This window comes from Lynx rufus, unplaced genomic scaffold, assembly GCF_022079265.1.
Source record: "Lynx rufus isolate CCGP_SWC_20201006 ecotype Redwood Valley unplaced genomic scaffold, mLynRuf1.p SCAF_5, whole genome shotgun sequence".
In the NCBI taxonomy this organism is placed as follows: Eukaryota; Metazoa; Chordata; class Mammalia; order Carnivora; family Felidae; genus Lynx; species Lynx rufus.
This window is the reverse complement of record NW_025814867.1, coordinates 132,026,200-132,043,555: the sequence shown is the minus strand read 5'-3', so window position 1 is coordinate 132,043,555 and position 17,356 is coordinate 132,026,200.

Here is a 17,356-nt window from a genome sequence, read left to right as displayed (position 1 = left end):
TTGTACTCCCATTTTTAAAGTTTATTTATTTTGAGAGAGCGAGCAAGCCTGTAAGTGGTGGAGGGGCAAGGAGAGAGAGAGAGAATCCCAAGCAGGCTCTGCACTGCCAGCACAGAACCCACGAACCCACGAACCTTGAGATCACGACCTGAACCCAAACCAAGAGTTGGACGCTTAACTGACTGAGACACCCAGGTGCCCCTATCGTACTCCCATTTTTGAAATACTTTAAAAACAGAAGTAATCATTTATGTAATAGCGAGATGCTGTTCAATGTTTCTCTTAGCCATTAAATAAACATTTAACCACACTGAGCTGATAAATTTCCATTAGAAATAAATATATTTGCTGTTTTTAGGTAGGTCTGGCAACCTTATGCTATTCAATGTTTGAAAAAAATCAAACAGAAAAGAGCCCATCGAACTTTTGTTGTGTGGATCTCTAAACTGAAAGAAACACTGGGCCAGAAAATCTCTGGAAGCACAAAAAGGGCTGGCCAGCTCAACAAGTGAGGCTGTACTTTCATTTTAGAAGAAATAGAGCAAATCTTACTTTCAAATTTTACTGTGGATACCTACTGTTTTCAAATTGCTGAGTCTCTTGTGGGAGGCATCACAACAAAGTAGTTGAAATCAACTCCTTTGGTGTAAGATGCATTTCAGTCCCAGGATTTACCATTTATGTGGTTGTAGGACATTACATAACCCCCTGACTTTTTTCTCACTTCTGAAAGAGGAGTAACCCCAGGGGAGCCTGGGTGACTCAGTCGGTTGAGCGCCTGAATCTTGGTTTTGACTCAGGCCATGATCTCACAGTTCATGGGTTCCAGCCCCACATGGGGCTCTGCACCGACGGCTCGGAACCTACTTGGGATTCTCTCTCTCCGTCTCTCTCTGCCCCTCTTCTGCTCTCCCTTTCTCTCTCAACATAAATAAAAACAAACATTAAAAAAGAAAAACAGGACTAATACTGTTATAGTAGAATCCATCCCACCTGATGTGTTTGGACCAGTAGTTGATGGATTAAACAAAAATACTAGTCAGAAAGGGACACGTTAAAACATAAATACCTTAATTTTTCTTAAAACACATAAAGTTCAATTTTCTACTTTTCCCCATATTTTCATGTCCTTTTTTTGAGTATAGGTCTGGTGACAGTCTTTTTGTGTTTCATAAATTATACTGCTTTAATGGACCCAATCACTCATAAGCAGAAAATTTGCAAACACACTGATATAATAAACTGAGAGATGGTCTAATCTATATTTTTATGATTTTTCCAATAATTCACAGTTGAATATTCACATTTCATATGACAGTGATTTTAGCCATCTAATTTTATTCAATCCTTCCAAAGAATTACGCTATTCTCTTTCTTAACTATGTTCCACAGGTTTAGCCAATTAATTAAATTATACATATAATATTAATTAAAATACATATAAATTATATATTGTGCAATGTTTAATTAGAATTTTACATATTTAATTACACATATAAACTATATAATTTGAAATATATATGTGGATGGATGGATAGGAAGACAGATTTACGATGTTTGTAAGAAAAAGGCTTTCAATTCTATGTATTTACTACTTAATTAACTTCTGGTCCCTCAAAAAGCATTAAACAGCAACCTCTTGAAGTTATTCTTAACTTTTTCAGGAAATCATGGACTGCTAGGATAATCTGAGAAGAGCTGGGACTTCTTCCTCAGAAAAATAAACACACCTACATACCTTTAAAGTATTATACATTTTTTCAAAGACCCCAGAGACTCAACAAGTTCATTCTATGTCTCTTATGGATCCATGATCCTAAAGTAAGAACACATTTTTGTTTTTGTTTTGCTACTGCAATAATGCCATTTGCTTTCTAATTAGGTTTGTGTTGACTGAATGCTTCAGAAAGAGTTGCAAACCTCTGTAGTTTCAAATGTTTTGGCGGCCTTTTTTTGCATAAATTTTTACAATCCCATCAAATTAAATCTATACTCAAATAGGAACAAAATAAACAAATAAAAAACAATAAAACAAAAATGAAATCCAAATCAATTAGAGTTTCCCAAGTTATTCTTCCCCTAAATCTTAATTCAGCTACCGAGGAAATACTTGTAATCACTTACCACTTCACAGATTAGCTGACATTTTCAACAGATGCTAAATGCTCCAGCATGCTAAATGTAAGTGTGATCCTTTCCAGAACTGCACTGTCCAATACATTAGCTACTATCCACATGTAGCTATTTAAATTTTAATTAACTAAACTTAAATTCACTTCTTCAGTCACATTAGACATCTTTCAAGTGCACAACAGCTTCATGTGGCTAATGGTTACTATTTTGGACAATGTAGAGAACATTTCCATCACCTCAGAAAGTTCTAGAGCACTCAAGTATTTCTGCTCCCATCAAGTGATTTGTATGCTTGCCAGAAATCTGTTATGTTTGTTCCCAAACCAGTTTATGCCAGTTAGGTTAATGTGAAATTGTATCATTTAGTTAAGTGGTATATAAACCAATTTAAAGATGAGTGAGAAAAGAATGAAGGGTTTTCTAAACCTTAACATTTTGGAAAGACTTTATAAAATATGATCATATTTAAAAAAATGCTAGGGGCGCCTGGGTGGCGTAGTCGGTTAAGCGTCCGACTTCAGCCAGGTCACGATCTCGCGCTCCGTGAGTTTGAGCCCCGCATCAGGCTCTGGGCTGATGGCTCAGAGCCTGGAGCCTGTTTCCAATTCTGTGTCTCCCTCTCTCTCTGCCCCTCCCCCGTTCATGCTCTGTCTCTCTCTGTCCCAAAAATAAATAAACGTTGAAAAAAAAAATGCTAGAGAGTTGGATGTAGGTAAGACAATGTTAAAAGATTGGAAACAATCATAAAGAAAGTAGTATTCTGCTGTTAGATTTCTTGGCATTAGATGTGCGCTTAAAGACATCTGAGGAACAACAGAAATTAGAAATCATAGATGATGCATTAAGCGATTTACAAAAAAAAAAAAAAAAAAACAACAACAAAAAATCACTAAGATCTGTAATCAGTAACCAAACTCAAGAGTAGTTCTTGGCTTGCATAAAAATACTGGCAAATATACAATCAAGCTTTCAAATTTAAACAAAATGTGTACTGTATGTATGTGTTAGTTTTTAAGATCCATTTCTCAAAAATCTTCATGGTATCAACGGCTAATCCTAATTGTATTTAATAGGAAGGTTTCTACTACACACAGCAACACTGCAAACATGAGTCTTCTTCATTACTACAAACTCAGTGTTTTCATAATTAGTTGTGTCATTTCTATTTGCCACATTTAAGTTCATTGGATTAAATTATATTGAAAAATTTATGGACAGGAACCTGATCTAATTCCAGATGTATGCATAACTGGTCTTTTAATTATCACACAATAAAATACAATTAACAACACCACCAGTTACTTTATTCTTGAGCTCTACTCAGTTGCCCTAATCTAAGACATTATATGGAGATGAAAATTCTTGAACTTTAATTGTGTTCACTCTACTTAACCTTTTGATTTTTTTCTGACTTCAAAAGGTTATCTATCCATCTATTTACAGTATCAATTATTTGAGAAATAAAAAGTATCAGGATTTCATTGTTTTGCACATTGAGATTCAGAGACAAAGGGAAACCTAAAACTACATAGTACTACTGGGACTACTATAATCACTACCACTACCTTTCTTTCATTTAAACAGCATCAAACAAATATTGCAATTGATAGTTGTTGCTTGATCAGTAAATATTTTCCATTAGTCCATTAAATTCAAGGAAATATTTAGACTATCATGGATCAGACATCTTTATTTGAAATAATAGCATCAGCATAGAGTATCATAGATACTCCCAATTATCTAGGTCAACTGTAAGAAAAGATGCTTCTAGGTTTATTAAAGGAGAAGATTTATTGCAATTTTGCTTTACTGTGTGATATTTTCATGTAGGAGATGGAAAAATGGCTGCCCTTGGGAGCCAAATGACTGATGAAGTCTTTTTGAAATACCTTGAGAGTGACTGTATCTTTGGTCTACCACAGTCCCTGTTACTTCCTCTTGTCTTCAAGTCTGGCTTACTATATTGCCTAGACCCTGAAGCTATTCAAGTTCATGATCCCTGGTAAAAGTGTTTTACATAATGCTATCTTGTATATCTTGGGGAGGATACAAGCAATTGAGCTCTGAAGTTGAGCTTAGTTATGGCTACCATTTCATATTAACTTTCATTCTTCCAAGCAACATAATACTAACAGGTTAACCAATTCACAATTTCTTCCCTTTTTACTTAGGATATATCACTAACTGCTAGGCCATACTCCTCTCCCCTAGAGAAGGGTTCTGGAAGGAGGGGAATTACCATAGTGGACTAGAAAGTAGATAAAATTTTCTCTATGCCTCCATAGTAAGAGTGCATTTCTACTTGAAAAGAAAAAATGAAATGGATACAGAGTTCATTTTAAATGATACTAATTATATCTATCATATTTGAGTGTGCAGATAAATTATTGTGTTATTTGTAGTCTTTTAAAAATAAAACTTTATCATCTTATTTCAATCAATTACAATTTGTTTAATGATACTACCTAAAAATATATTGATAGCATACATAAAATACATCTTCTTGCATAGATCATTGACCTAGATAAAAATTTAGGCTGTGTCCATTACTAGTAGATTGGTTCTGACAAAAATCATTGAACATTCTAGGGCTCAGTTTCATTATCTGGAAAATGGGTTATTGATCTCTAAGGTTCTTACCACTTATAAATCTAGATTTAATTTTTAATTTCAATCAAGTACTATTTAAGTTCTTACTAAGTAAATGTAATGCATGAATTATACAGCTTACAAACTAACGTCACTGATCATACCTAAACCTACAAAATGTAATGGGAAAAATGAGGTTGAATATGATTAGGGTCAAGTAAGAGTTCCAGGAGTCCAGAATGAAGAGAAGCAGAATAGGATTTAAGAGGGATCAGAGACAGGAGAGAGACATGGGTAAGTTTATTTAACTCACACATTCCACATGGAGTAGAAAGAAGTCACAAATGAAGGCACACACAAGACAATGCCAACTTAAAAATCAAGAACTACCCTCCAATAGACTTCTCCAAAGTTAAATATGATATTTCTAATTTCTCTTTAAAAAAACTTTAAAATCTTGAGGAAGTATACTTAAATATAGAATTACCCTAATGTATCACATAATGTGTTTGTTTCACTTAAAAATGTTTTGTTCATTCACCAAAGATTTCATCATATATGCAGAGCACTAGGGTAGGGAGTTGTGAGTTTGGAAAAGACAGCTATTTCTGTACACAAGGGGCTTAGGTTTAGTATAAATAATAGAGAGTAGCTAATTTCATAAATCACCTTCAAATAGTATATCACAGGCTTAACTGAACGTTATAGACTGTGTTTAAAAAAAAAAACCCTTATCCCATAATGATATATTCTGAAGAGTCTAGAAATATCTCAGATAACATAGGACTTTACCGCTGAAGCATAGTTTATTTTAAGGTGTGTATAGTTTCTCACCATTGCCTATAAATGATCTACAGTTCAACCCAATCCAACAATTAAAAAAAAAGTATATACAGTGCTAGGAAGTCACAGTCCCCTTGGACACTTGGACTTACTGCTAATGGAAGTTAGAAAAAGCTCTGTGGGAAAAAATAGTTTCAATGGCTATCAGAATTTGAAATTGAGAAAGTCCTTAGAGAAAGAGTAAAGACTTGGGGATGAAGAAGTGATATCCACTAATCCTGAAGAACATGATGTTAACATGGAGCAGGTTTGTTTGGAAATAGTAGTGGATGGTAGCAATTAGTAAACAAGTAAGAGATGAATGCTCTCTCGGTATGTCAGATCCTTCACCTCATGGTCTTTCACAGGCATTCCTTACAGGTCTTTTAGGGAGGTATCAGTGCTCCCCAAGATCAATGTTAGTCATGCAGAAGTCATAATAATTCTGAAAGGCAGAGGATATAATTAGTGACTTCAAGAATTATTCTTACATTCTGTGGAAGAGAATCCAGGCATGGGTACAAAGTAAGGTTCAGGGTGGCAGAATTTCGTATCACATCTTTTGGGGAATCTTAGGGAATCACTTATGCTCATGAGTCAGCACTTGATAATAGGGAATAAGAGAAACAGAATAATTATTTACAGAAAGAGACTCATTTATTCTAATAGCATAGTTCATGGACTTCTGGATTGTTTTCAAAAAGGCTCAGTTCAACTGCCAAGTAATTTATCTGATTCCCTCATAGTTCACTGAACTAATAATAACAAGCAATATAAGAGTATTAACATGAACTGGTGTTATAAACTAAATTAGACTTTTCTAGCATGGTCCAATTGACTGATTTGCAGTTGGTTTTCCTTTTCCTTCCTTTCTCCCTCCCTGATTCCATGCTTCCAGTTCCAACTCCTCCTGCCTCACTCCACAAAGCATCTAAACAAAATCAGCTACTCTGAACAAAAAGTCTCAAAATATCAAGAGTGATAGTGGTTAAGTGAAATTTGCTGATATTTAATTGTTTCCTGAATTTTCATACTTCTTTTGTTACCAAATATGGAAATCTTGCTACATAGTAAAACTTGACCACTTAAAATTCTTATAGGAATTATTCAATCTACACAGTTGTTCCCTCACTGAATTCTAACTCTCTAAATTTTAGTACAATATTTCCCCATAGTTTATTGGGCATAATTGAACTATTCCTAGATATTTGATACCAGCAGTGGTCCTGAATCTTGGCTTATTTGAAATAATCTCATCAATCTGTGTATTTGTCATCCATAATTTTTTTTATAAAACTATAGTAAGCTAAATAACCTCCATAGTTGGAAGAGCAAATTCATAATTAATCACTAGTGAAAGCATCCCCATGTAGTATTCTCACCCTACAGAAGAGTTTTTATTTTTTTCATTTATACTAATCATATCCTCTGCCTTTCAGAATTATTATGACTTCTGTATGACTAACACTTTTTTCAACGTTTTTTTTTTCTTTCTTTTTTTTTTTTTTTATTTATTTTTGGGACAGAGAGAGACAGAGCATGAACGGGGGAGGGGCAGAGAGAGAGGGAGACACAGAATCGGAAACAGGCTCCAGGCTCTGAGCCATCAGCCCAGAGCCCGACGCGGGGCTCGAACTCACGGAGCGCGAGATCGTGACCTGGCTGAAGTCGGACGCTCAACCGACTGCGCCACCCAGGCGCCCCCAACACTTTTGATCACAGCTATGTCGTTGTAAGTTTTAAACTGTTCTCTCATGATAACAGTTCACTTTAGATAAGGTAGATAAGAGACCACAATTCTATGCATTTGACATGGTATTTTCAGAAGATTATCACTGTACACCACAGTTGACTTCTGTGATACACTTAACTCTGTTGCAACACGTGGAAACAGGCATTTCTGGGCAATAGTATTCTACTTGGCCCATCAAAGATGCTGACTTGGTCTTCAAAGCTATACACAAGAGTGCTGGGATACACACACACACACACACACACACACGTGTGTGCAAAAGGAACTCCAGGCTCTCAAGGGCTACACTATTTACAAAGATGTAATTGTTTACCACTCAGTTGTCTACTTCTTACACTTTTGTGTAGAACTGCTACCATTAGGCACAACATTGTTTTTCTTTGCTAGGAGTACTTTCCTTCTCATCTCTTCATTTCCTCTGTCTCTTTCTCACTCTCTTGTCTATGTCTCCTGCCTCTTGCTCACTATCTTTTGATTGGTCCTTAAAAAGACTCTTCCCAGGCTCTGGGCTGATGGCTCCGAGCTTGGAGCCTGCTTCTGATTCTGTGTTTCCCTCTCTCTCTGCCCCTCCCCCATTCATGCTCTGTCTCTCTCTGTCTCAAAAATAAATAAACATTAAAAAAAATTAAAAAAATTAAAAAAATAAAAAGACTCTTCCTTCTTAGCAACTACTAGTATTTATTTATTTATTTATTTATTTGAGAGAGAGAGAGAGAGGCAAAGGGAGAGGGAGAGAATCTTAAGCAGGCTGCATGCTGAGTGGGGCTCAATCTCACAACCCTGGGATCATGACCTGAGCTGAAATCAAGAGTCAAATGCTCAACCTACTGAGCCATCCAGGAGCCTTAAGAATACTAGTTTTTAACCTCTGCGTACAAATCAAATAACTTTGCTTGAAATTATTGGTATTCAGCTTTCTAAGGCTCATGTGTTCTTCCTTTGGTGATTCAAAAGTTCCTTCTTCACCATTGTTGGCAAATTCTAGATTCTGAGATATTCTGGATGCCAGAGTGTTCTATAGGAAGCTTATCACCACATTGCCAGTATCTTAGGGTTCTTAACACATTGATATCTAAAAATCTTTTCTAATGTATTCAATGTTTCATACATAGAGTTTAAGGTTCCAATATCTACAACTATTCAATTCTGTGACTGAAAGATGATCTACATAAACTAGTTTCTCTATATAAGTTACACCATTCATTGCCAATAAAATTTATGACAGTTTAATGGACTCCAAAGAGACTCATTTGCTTTGTACAGACAGACTATTACAGGTGCCTTCCCTTCAAACAAAAGTGTGATCTAATCCTCTATTATACTTCATATACTTATTATTAATTTCTTGACATACTTATGATATTGCTGTTTCTGGTTTATTCAACAGATGTAGCTGTACAAAAATAAAAGGTAGAATACAAGGGAAGTATACAAAACACAAAAAGCTGATTTGTAAAATTGATGCTGAAAGAAAAACTATTTATCTAGAAATCAAGGAATTTAAAAATTCAAAAGAAATACGCACAATCTAAATTTAGAGTTATAAACTATAATGAAATTATTAATAAAAATGAATCTGCTCTATTTTTATTCTAGGGAAAAAGTAATTCTAAATTTTAAATTGTATGTCTAGGATGAATGGGCACACTCAACACAGTAAAAAAAAAAACAAGTATATTAACTGATGCAGAGCAGTGTGGGAATTAAATTTAGGCAAATTTCAGGACCAACACACAATACTCAAATTTGTGACTATTTTTGTAATTCATTCAAATATTCAGTAGAAACTCGTCACAGGGTGAGATCTTATACTCCATTCATTCATCCAATAAATATTTAGATCTTATGTGTAAACCACTGTAGGGGATACAATGAAAAATAAGGCATGGACTTTGCCCTCAAGGGGCTTACAGTCTAGTATATGCTGGGAAAAAAATAAACAAGCACATAGATAACCATAATATAAGGGAGAAAGTGATGTGTCATAAGAAAGACTCAGACAACGTGCTATTAGGTCATTGATACCAGCAGACTTGTTTTTTTTATTTTTGTTTTTGTTTTACTGTAGTGTCTAAGTAGCCAATAGAATAGAAAGAGAGACCAATGATCCCTTTGCAAAATTAACAGCCAAATTTTGTGAATCTGTGACTGAAGAGTTGCAATATCAATGCAGTTTAAGTCACTGCTCACCAGTTCCTAAAAATGTTCGCTCATAAAGTAACAACCTATTAGAAATACCATCTTGCCAATTTTTATAAGAAGATTCAAATGGAATAATCTAGTATTTAGGGATGAAAAGATCATTTTAATGTAATAAAGCCTCAAATTAATTATCCAAAATACTCATGACACATTACCTTCTTGCACAGAAATTGGCTTGATCAGATTAAAGTGGTGAAGGATTCCTCGATGGCTCAAGTGTGCTCCAAGGAAAGCTAGAAGGTTGTACAGTTAACTCCCAGGGTGTAACTCTAAACCATACAACCTACTACCTCAACCCGGATGCACACAGCTTCCAATGTTGCTTCAAACTCCTTATCATATCTTCAGTCAGCTCCTCCAAATATGGCGGCCATACACCTAAGGGCTTGGCAAGGATGTAGATATAATACGCTAACATTTCACCAATGAACTTAATATGTGTCTCCTAGGACTATCCTAACCTCTTGGATTTCCAGCACAGGTCATACAAAATGTCCTCTGACATCTCTCCTGGCATAGTTCTCCTAGTAATTAATAATATTAAAAAGAAATAGCATTCAACTTCATTTTTCAAGAGAAAACAGCTCAATAGTAATACATAAATCCCAGTTATAACCTTTAATTTCCTTATTGAAGTCGATGAGGTATACTAACCACTATAATGTGAACTTAAGTATCTGAACAGGATCTATTCAGACCATGTTTCAAACCCTGCTATAAAGATTCAAGTTTCTTAAGTAATTTACTATACTTGGATTCAAACTTAAATGGCTATGTTATAAACCCTTCCTAGTGTTCGACAATTGAAGCCTGCCTCTAAAGACAGATGAAGGTTAATATATACATGAGAAACAAAGAAAAATATAAATTCTTCAAAAGTAATCAACTAAAATTTAACAGGAGCTTGACTAAAATTTATTTAACGGCATTTGTCTATAACATTTTGTTAGATTACCACACTGACAAAGACCCATAGAAGCGAGCTTGTGCAGTCCACTTCACCACAAGATCGGATCTACGGGTTTATGCCAATGGGCAACATCTCACTTGGGCTCCCTATTAATGCAGAATTTGTTGTAAATATCTGATGAAATTAAATGAAAATAATCATATCGATCCTTTAGTATAAATATTTTAAATGCTAAAATGCTTTTAGTATACATATTCCCAGTTAAAGGCCTTCATAAATATCCTACACTAAATACAGGTTTCTATACATGAGAATTTAAAGACTAGTATATTGAAATATTTTTCACAGATAACTTTTGTTTTAATAGTGAATATTTTGTATTTGGACTGTTCTAATTAATAACGAGTTTTAAAAGAAAAAAAAAGGATATATACATGCATGTATGAATTATGTAATTGTGAGGCATGAATGTAGTACTACCAGCCTATAATTAAGACCAAATTAACTATTAAGCTAATTGTGTAAGAGTCAGACTGTGCTTGTTTTAACTCTTTTATAAAACCTCGGTTAGTGGTTTTAAGGAATGGGTAACATTATAACTTTCTCATAAAACAAGTAAGATTCTGTTGACTAGACAGAGAATGCAGGAAGTTATTGAAAAGTATTAAATGTATACATATGTGTCTATAATTGGAATAAAACTGAAATTAACTATATTTGGATAAACTGTTATCAGAAAACCAAAATTAATGACATACTAACAAGCATTACTACTACTAGCAATGTTACTACTACTAAAATTTATACTCCAGATCTATTGCATAAAAGAGAATATATCTTGCCTCTTCAACACAATATATTTAAATTTATTTTTCAAAAAAAGCTATTCTTAAACATACTATATAGCTACATACAACTCTTACCTGGTCAACAGGTTGGGCAAAAATAAATTGTCACTAAAAAAATTTTAAACCACCAGACAATAAGCAAACACACAAAGAATAAACATAAAGCCAGCCACACTCACGTTTTTTAAAAGATTTTAAGCTCAACAGCAACAAAATTGTAAGTTGTACAATCATTAATCATATCACTCATATCCCAATATTTAGCAGTTCTAAATTATATCTTGATTGTGAAAAATAGTAACACTACATAAAAATTACTTAGTGTTTTTTTGCATGTTTTGAAATAAATGAAATGTGTTTCTTAAACTTTAAATAGATGATTTGGTCTACATAATTTTTGCCATTATTTGTTTTCTAATTATTGCCATACTTATTAAAAGCCACAGTAAAAAATCAACAATCATGCATCTAATTATAGTAAAAATGTCTCAACATATATTAATAAATTTAGATGTGAAATAAAAAGCAACATTTGTTTTGGGTTTTATCATAACTGTAAGAATGTATATTTTGGTTTCATTATCTTAGTAGATCATTTTTTGAAAACAGCACAACTTTATTCCCTTCCCCCAGATTTCACTTCCTTTTATATGGTATGACAAATAAAAAATATATATTTTCTTTTTCTAAATTACTTTCTATTCAACCGTTCTATGAATGGATGTATAGCTACATGAATGGATATATAGATACAGAATTCAAAGGGACTCAAACTGCACACTGATCACAAACTCAGACAAAAATTTTTCACAAAGGTAGGTAACAGTATAAATTCTCAAGCCATCAATGAAAATTCCAACAGCTAGATCCATAGAGAATATGAAACGAATTCTTATCACTAAACACAGTCAAAATTGTTTTATTTTTTTCTTTAAAAATATTAAATATTAATTGCTCTTTTGCTTTTTGTTTTTACCTGAGATGATTTTCTCCTATGATCACTTTCTTCACTTCTCATATCCATTTTAAGTTTTTCCCTAAAACAACCACAAAAGGAGAAATATCAGACAACTGCTGTCTAGGAGAATCATCTGGCTGGATGGTGGGAATGAGGTAGACGGTCGAGAACAAAACACAATGTCAAAATGGGCAAAACCTTTTAAAGTATTTTTTTTTTAAAGGCTTGGAAGACTCACAGAGCCCCACCCAAGGCTACTCATATGACATATAATGTGGTTTCATAGTTTGCATTTATGCGTTCATTTTGGTTGGTGTTGTTTTCACAGTAACAGTTTTGAAAGTGAAAGGAGGCATGGCTGTTAAAGAAGCGACTAGGTTTTGCACAATGAACTAGTGAAAGCTGAAAAGAGATTTGGATTTGGCATGGAGCTTAATAAGATAATTAAGAGTGTAGAGATTAATGGCTCCTAAAAATAACATTTAAAATAATGTTTTTCAACTAAAGGATCTTGAAACATGAAAACAGGTTTATAAATGTTAATTAAGCCTGTGAAAGTTGATGCTCCATTAGCTGAGGCAGCATGAAGGAGCAAGGACTATTTTTTAAATAATTAGTGAACAATAACCGATAAACTTAATAAAACGTTTTATTTGAATATTATCAGTATATAGGGTAATTGCAATTTCCCATAATTCTTCATGGAATAACAAAAAAGAAGGTAGAATGCATCAGTTCTATAATATTTTCTCTTTGTTTACCTTACATATTGTCAATATGATAAAATATGATTTTAAAAGCACAACAGTTTGCTTAAAGTTTATTCTTTTCGTGGCAAATATTATAGCACCGATTCTTAATATGCAAATCATAGTCTTCATTCATATACGCTGTATTTTTAAGAAGCACTTTCTCTTTTTAGCAATTTTTAAACATGTTTAGAAACAGTTTTAATCAAAATTAAAATAGGTGGAATACATCTGCTAATCCTTTCCCACTGAACCAGGCAAAACTGGGTTTTGTTATGAAATGCTTAAATTGCTTAGCAATTTACTTGTACAAATAGACAAAATAATTAGAATGCAATGCATTTATCTACTGAGCCAATCATTTCTTTAAACTTAAAACAAGTTTGTATGTACTTTTTCCACTAAAATACTTAATGGATATTTCTAGCGCTCTCTGGAACTGCCCTAAGACAAATGCTTCTTTTAAAATATATTTTAAAAGAGAGTATTATTGTGAAACAAGCTTCTTTTTTACTTAGCAACTGAGAACATGATCTTTACATCTCTATTTCGGTTATACTGAAATCCTGGTAAATAGTTTAAATATAACTTCCCCCAAACTAATTTTATTTGTCAGTAGTTTAATGTATCTTCTAATATGACCCTTTTTTTTTAGAAGTTCAAAAAGTTTCTTCTTCCACATTTCAAATTATGAGTCACAGCAAACGAAAGCTTTAGTTACTTTAAACAGCTAGGACTAAACGCTCACTTTTCTTAGATAGCAAAAACTAATACTGTACATGAAAAGCATAGATAACATACTAATGTCTTTCCAAACTTCGATGTATAACAAAAGTAAAAACATGTACCGTCCTTTCCATAGACATTTTTCTATTTTTACTTAAGTTTCTATTCTAATCAGGATTAGAGCAAGACAGCAAAAGGAAAAAGTTAATAAGAGTAAAGTGGGTGATGAGCTAAATAAGAGTACATTGAAAGTTCAAGGTTCCCCTTTTATATAAGAGTAGGCTTAAAAAGAAACAACAAAAAAAGTTATACCTGATATGAAAGGTGCGATTTCACCAAGTGCAATATATTGCTAATTATGCCATATTTTTTGAAATAATAAAAATAAGGAAGGCTCATTTGGTTATGTTGCCTTACAAAGCTGCTTTACAAAGCCCGATGTCTCTGTAGGTATACAAGCCAATGTTTGCTTTTTTTTTGGTTTGTTTTGGTTTGGATTTTTGTTTGTTTGTTTTTGTTTTTGTTTTTGAGCAGGAGCGTCTCATTTTTTTTCAGCACTGTTGCATGAAGTAGGACAAACTCAGATTTTTTTTTCTTCAGGGCTCCTGTTATTTCTTGGAAAAAAAGGACCAGGGTGCTTGTCTTCTTTTTCTTCCTTCTCGGTATTCCAGGCACAAAGCACTGCGCAGAAGCTGCACCAATCCTTGCTGTCCCTGGCAGCAGAATGGTAGAAGGTGGGAGAGACCAGGAATCCTTCCAGGCTGAGCTGACTTTAGAAATGAGGATTGCACACGTTTGTCTCCTGAACCAAAAGGGTGAGAAGGCAGGGTGCCAGTTTGCTACTCTGCTGCAATGATCTCATGCTCACTGCTGCGGCCGTCCTGTTTGCCCTGTTCAAATGCCTGTTCATTATAAACCAAAAAAAAAAAAAAAAAAAAAAAAGTACTTGGATTCTTCAGCAAGCAGAAAGGGTATTAACATTAAAAAAAACCAGCAGTAAGAAAAGCCAAAAAACAAAAAGCACATACAATTTTAAGATTCACTTGTTATGCCTCAATATTCTGTTTATATTTTTCTTTCTTTTTTTTTTTTCCTATTTAGAGATAAGCAGCAGAATTTATCAGGCGTGAAAGGGACAGCCTCCTGGTGGCCTGCCAAAAACCCAGAATAAAGGCGAAGTTGTGCTTCAAAGCTCAGTCGCTTGCTGAGTCTGGCTAAAGTCAAGTATTAAGATCCACCATTTTCTGAGCCATGCTAGAAAAGAAGAAAAAAGTCAGGACGGTTGCTGCTTTCCAAGTCTCCGTTGGCACCATCACAAAATCTCAGTCGTAAGGTCACATGATTCTCTGCCAAATGTAGAGTGCATTCCCATCAAACCATTCTGCTGATACTGCAAAGGCAGCTATTGTCTCGTTTAGACCCAAAGTTCAGCCCACTCTTCATTGAATTAGCTGAAAAACGCATCACCTTTGGGGGCTGGGAGTCATGGAAACGTCTACCTGGCAAGCTGCCCACTTTTTCTGCCCATCAACCAGAGATGGAATTGTGCTGCCTGATGCAATGAGGACTTGGAATGTGAAGACTCGTCCAAAGTGAATCTGATTCTTGCAACGCCTGTTTCAGTTTGCACAGAAAACTCTGGCTTCTTTTATTTAAGGTGGTGGGGGGGGAATCTTTCCTACTAACTGTAGCAAATAAAGGTCTGAACATGCCTACTCTGCAACTTTATTTCACAACACACCCAAATGGTTCTCAAATGAAAAGACGGAAGCCCTGCAAGTGTTCTGAGTTAAAGGCATCCCATCCTCTCTGTCTCCTACTCCTTACTAATACATGCAACAAGCTCAGGACATTTGTTTTAGTCTCTCACATTAAGATTAAAAATATGTGCGATTCTTCTTGCTTTCTATTACTTTCTGATTTTATCTGGCACACGTTTTGTACTACATGGCCACAAAATCCACTAGCAACAGTGGGGATGCATTATTGCTTCAATCTCCTTCAAAGTGGTCCCCAGAGAGAGCTAGTTGTCTCTTCAACCACACAAAACCTTGCAACTGGGTTCTGTGGTAATCCTCATCAGTACCTAGCACAGCCACTGTGCTGGTTTGCTGAGAATGACTCATGTAAGTAGTGCTCTTTCTGTTCCTTCGCTAGCTACAGTTTGCCTGTTTGGCATGAAAGATGCCTTTGAAAGATGTAGGGAATGTTATCAACACCTCTCAGGCAATAAAATGAAATGGTTCCCCCTCCCCAATGAATTTCCATTCTAGCAGGCGACCAAAGTTCCCATGGAGGAACATTTCCAGACTTTCTAACAAAAGTACAGTGAATTAAATCTTTCACCATTTCCTTAAGCAGAATCTAAAGCCAGGCAGGAAAACAAGCATTATGAGTATTTAAACCAAACATACTCAGTAGTACTAAAAAGAATCATGTTCTTCTCCTCCATTAAAAAAAATGGTTCGGTAATGGGAGATCTTTATCTAAAGTATAATTATGCTTGCAAAAAAATTATTTGCGGGACTTTACCAAACGATGGGCTAACATTATTCCTCCTCCATGGATATACAGCCACACAACACACATTACATGACAAAGGTTTAAAGATAATCAAACCACGATTTAACTAAAAATCAATCATCATCATCAAAAAAAAAAAAAGATTCAGGGATCTAGGAAACAGACCCTAAAAATAGTCTAGGTCTTTTTTATGCCATGTTCTTTGGGTCACTTTCTTTTGAAATGATAGGAGGGAATATGCACATGTGCACACATGCGCACATGCACACACGCACACATGCATGCACACACACACACACACACACACGGGAACCATTCTGGCATCTGCCCCATTTGTAATTCAAAATACAAACAATTCTAAACCGTAAAACAAAAACTGACACGTGCTGAAATTAAAATTGCTTTCTTCTAGGTTGCAAAATTCTGGACAAATTTTGCTAATGCCCTAAGCACATGCTTGGAGTGCCTGGTGGAAATCAAGCATGGGCTACAGACACATATGTCTCATGCTTCAGCATAGCAAGAATCAAGTAGATATGCTCTTACAGAAAGAAAAATTTAGATTTTCAGTTCTCATTCACTTATTCAGCAGGTATTTATTAAGTACTAGAATGTGGGTTGGCCTTGTGACAGGCACAGGGTAATAGCAATGAATCAAATGAACCTGCCCCCCCCCCGCCCATGCAGGAGTCATTCAGAGAGAACTTTCAAGTGAGAAAAGCTCACTTCTAAATGTAAGTGTCTCAATAAATGCTAAAGGAGACTTTATTGGTGATAAAGGAATCAAGAAACAAACTAGCAGAAATTGGAAAGTAGAAGTGAAATGGGTATTGAAAAGTACATTACAGATAGAGATGTGTTGTTTCAAGTTTTCTCTTTTTTAATAGAAAATTTATTAGTCAGTTTTTAATCATTCTGTTTAAGTTCCTTAAAGAAACTACTGTGAAAATTGAATATGCTGCCTAACCAATTAAAAAAATATATAAAACAGAAAAAAAAGAAAGAAACAGGTGAAATTCACTTCCAGGAAGATGTAGTAGATAGTTTTTCCTAATTCTTCTGCTAGGTACAACGAAAAAACTCTAGACATCATACGTAAGACAAATGTAAGGAGACTCTGAAAGATGAAGAGAAGAAGACAGA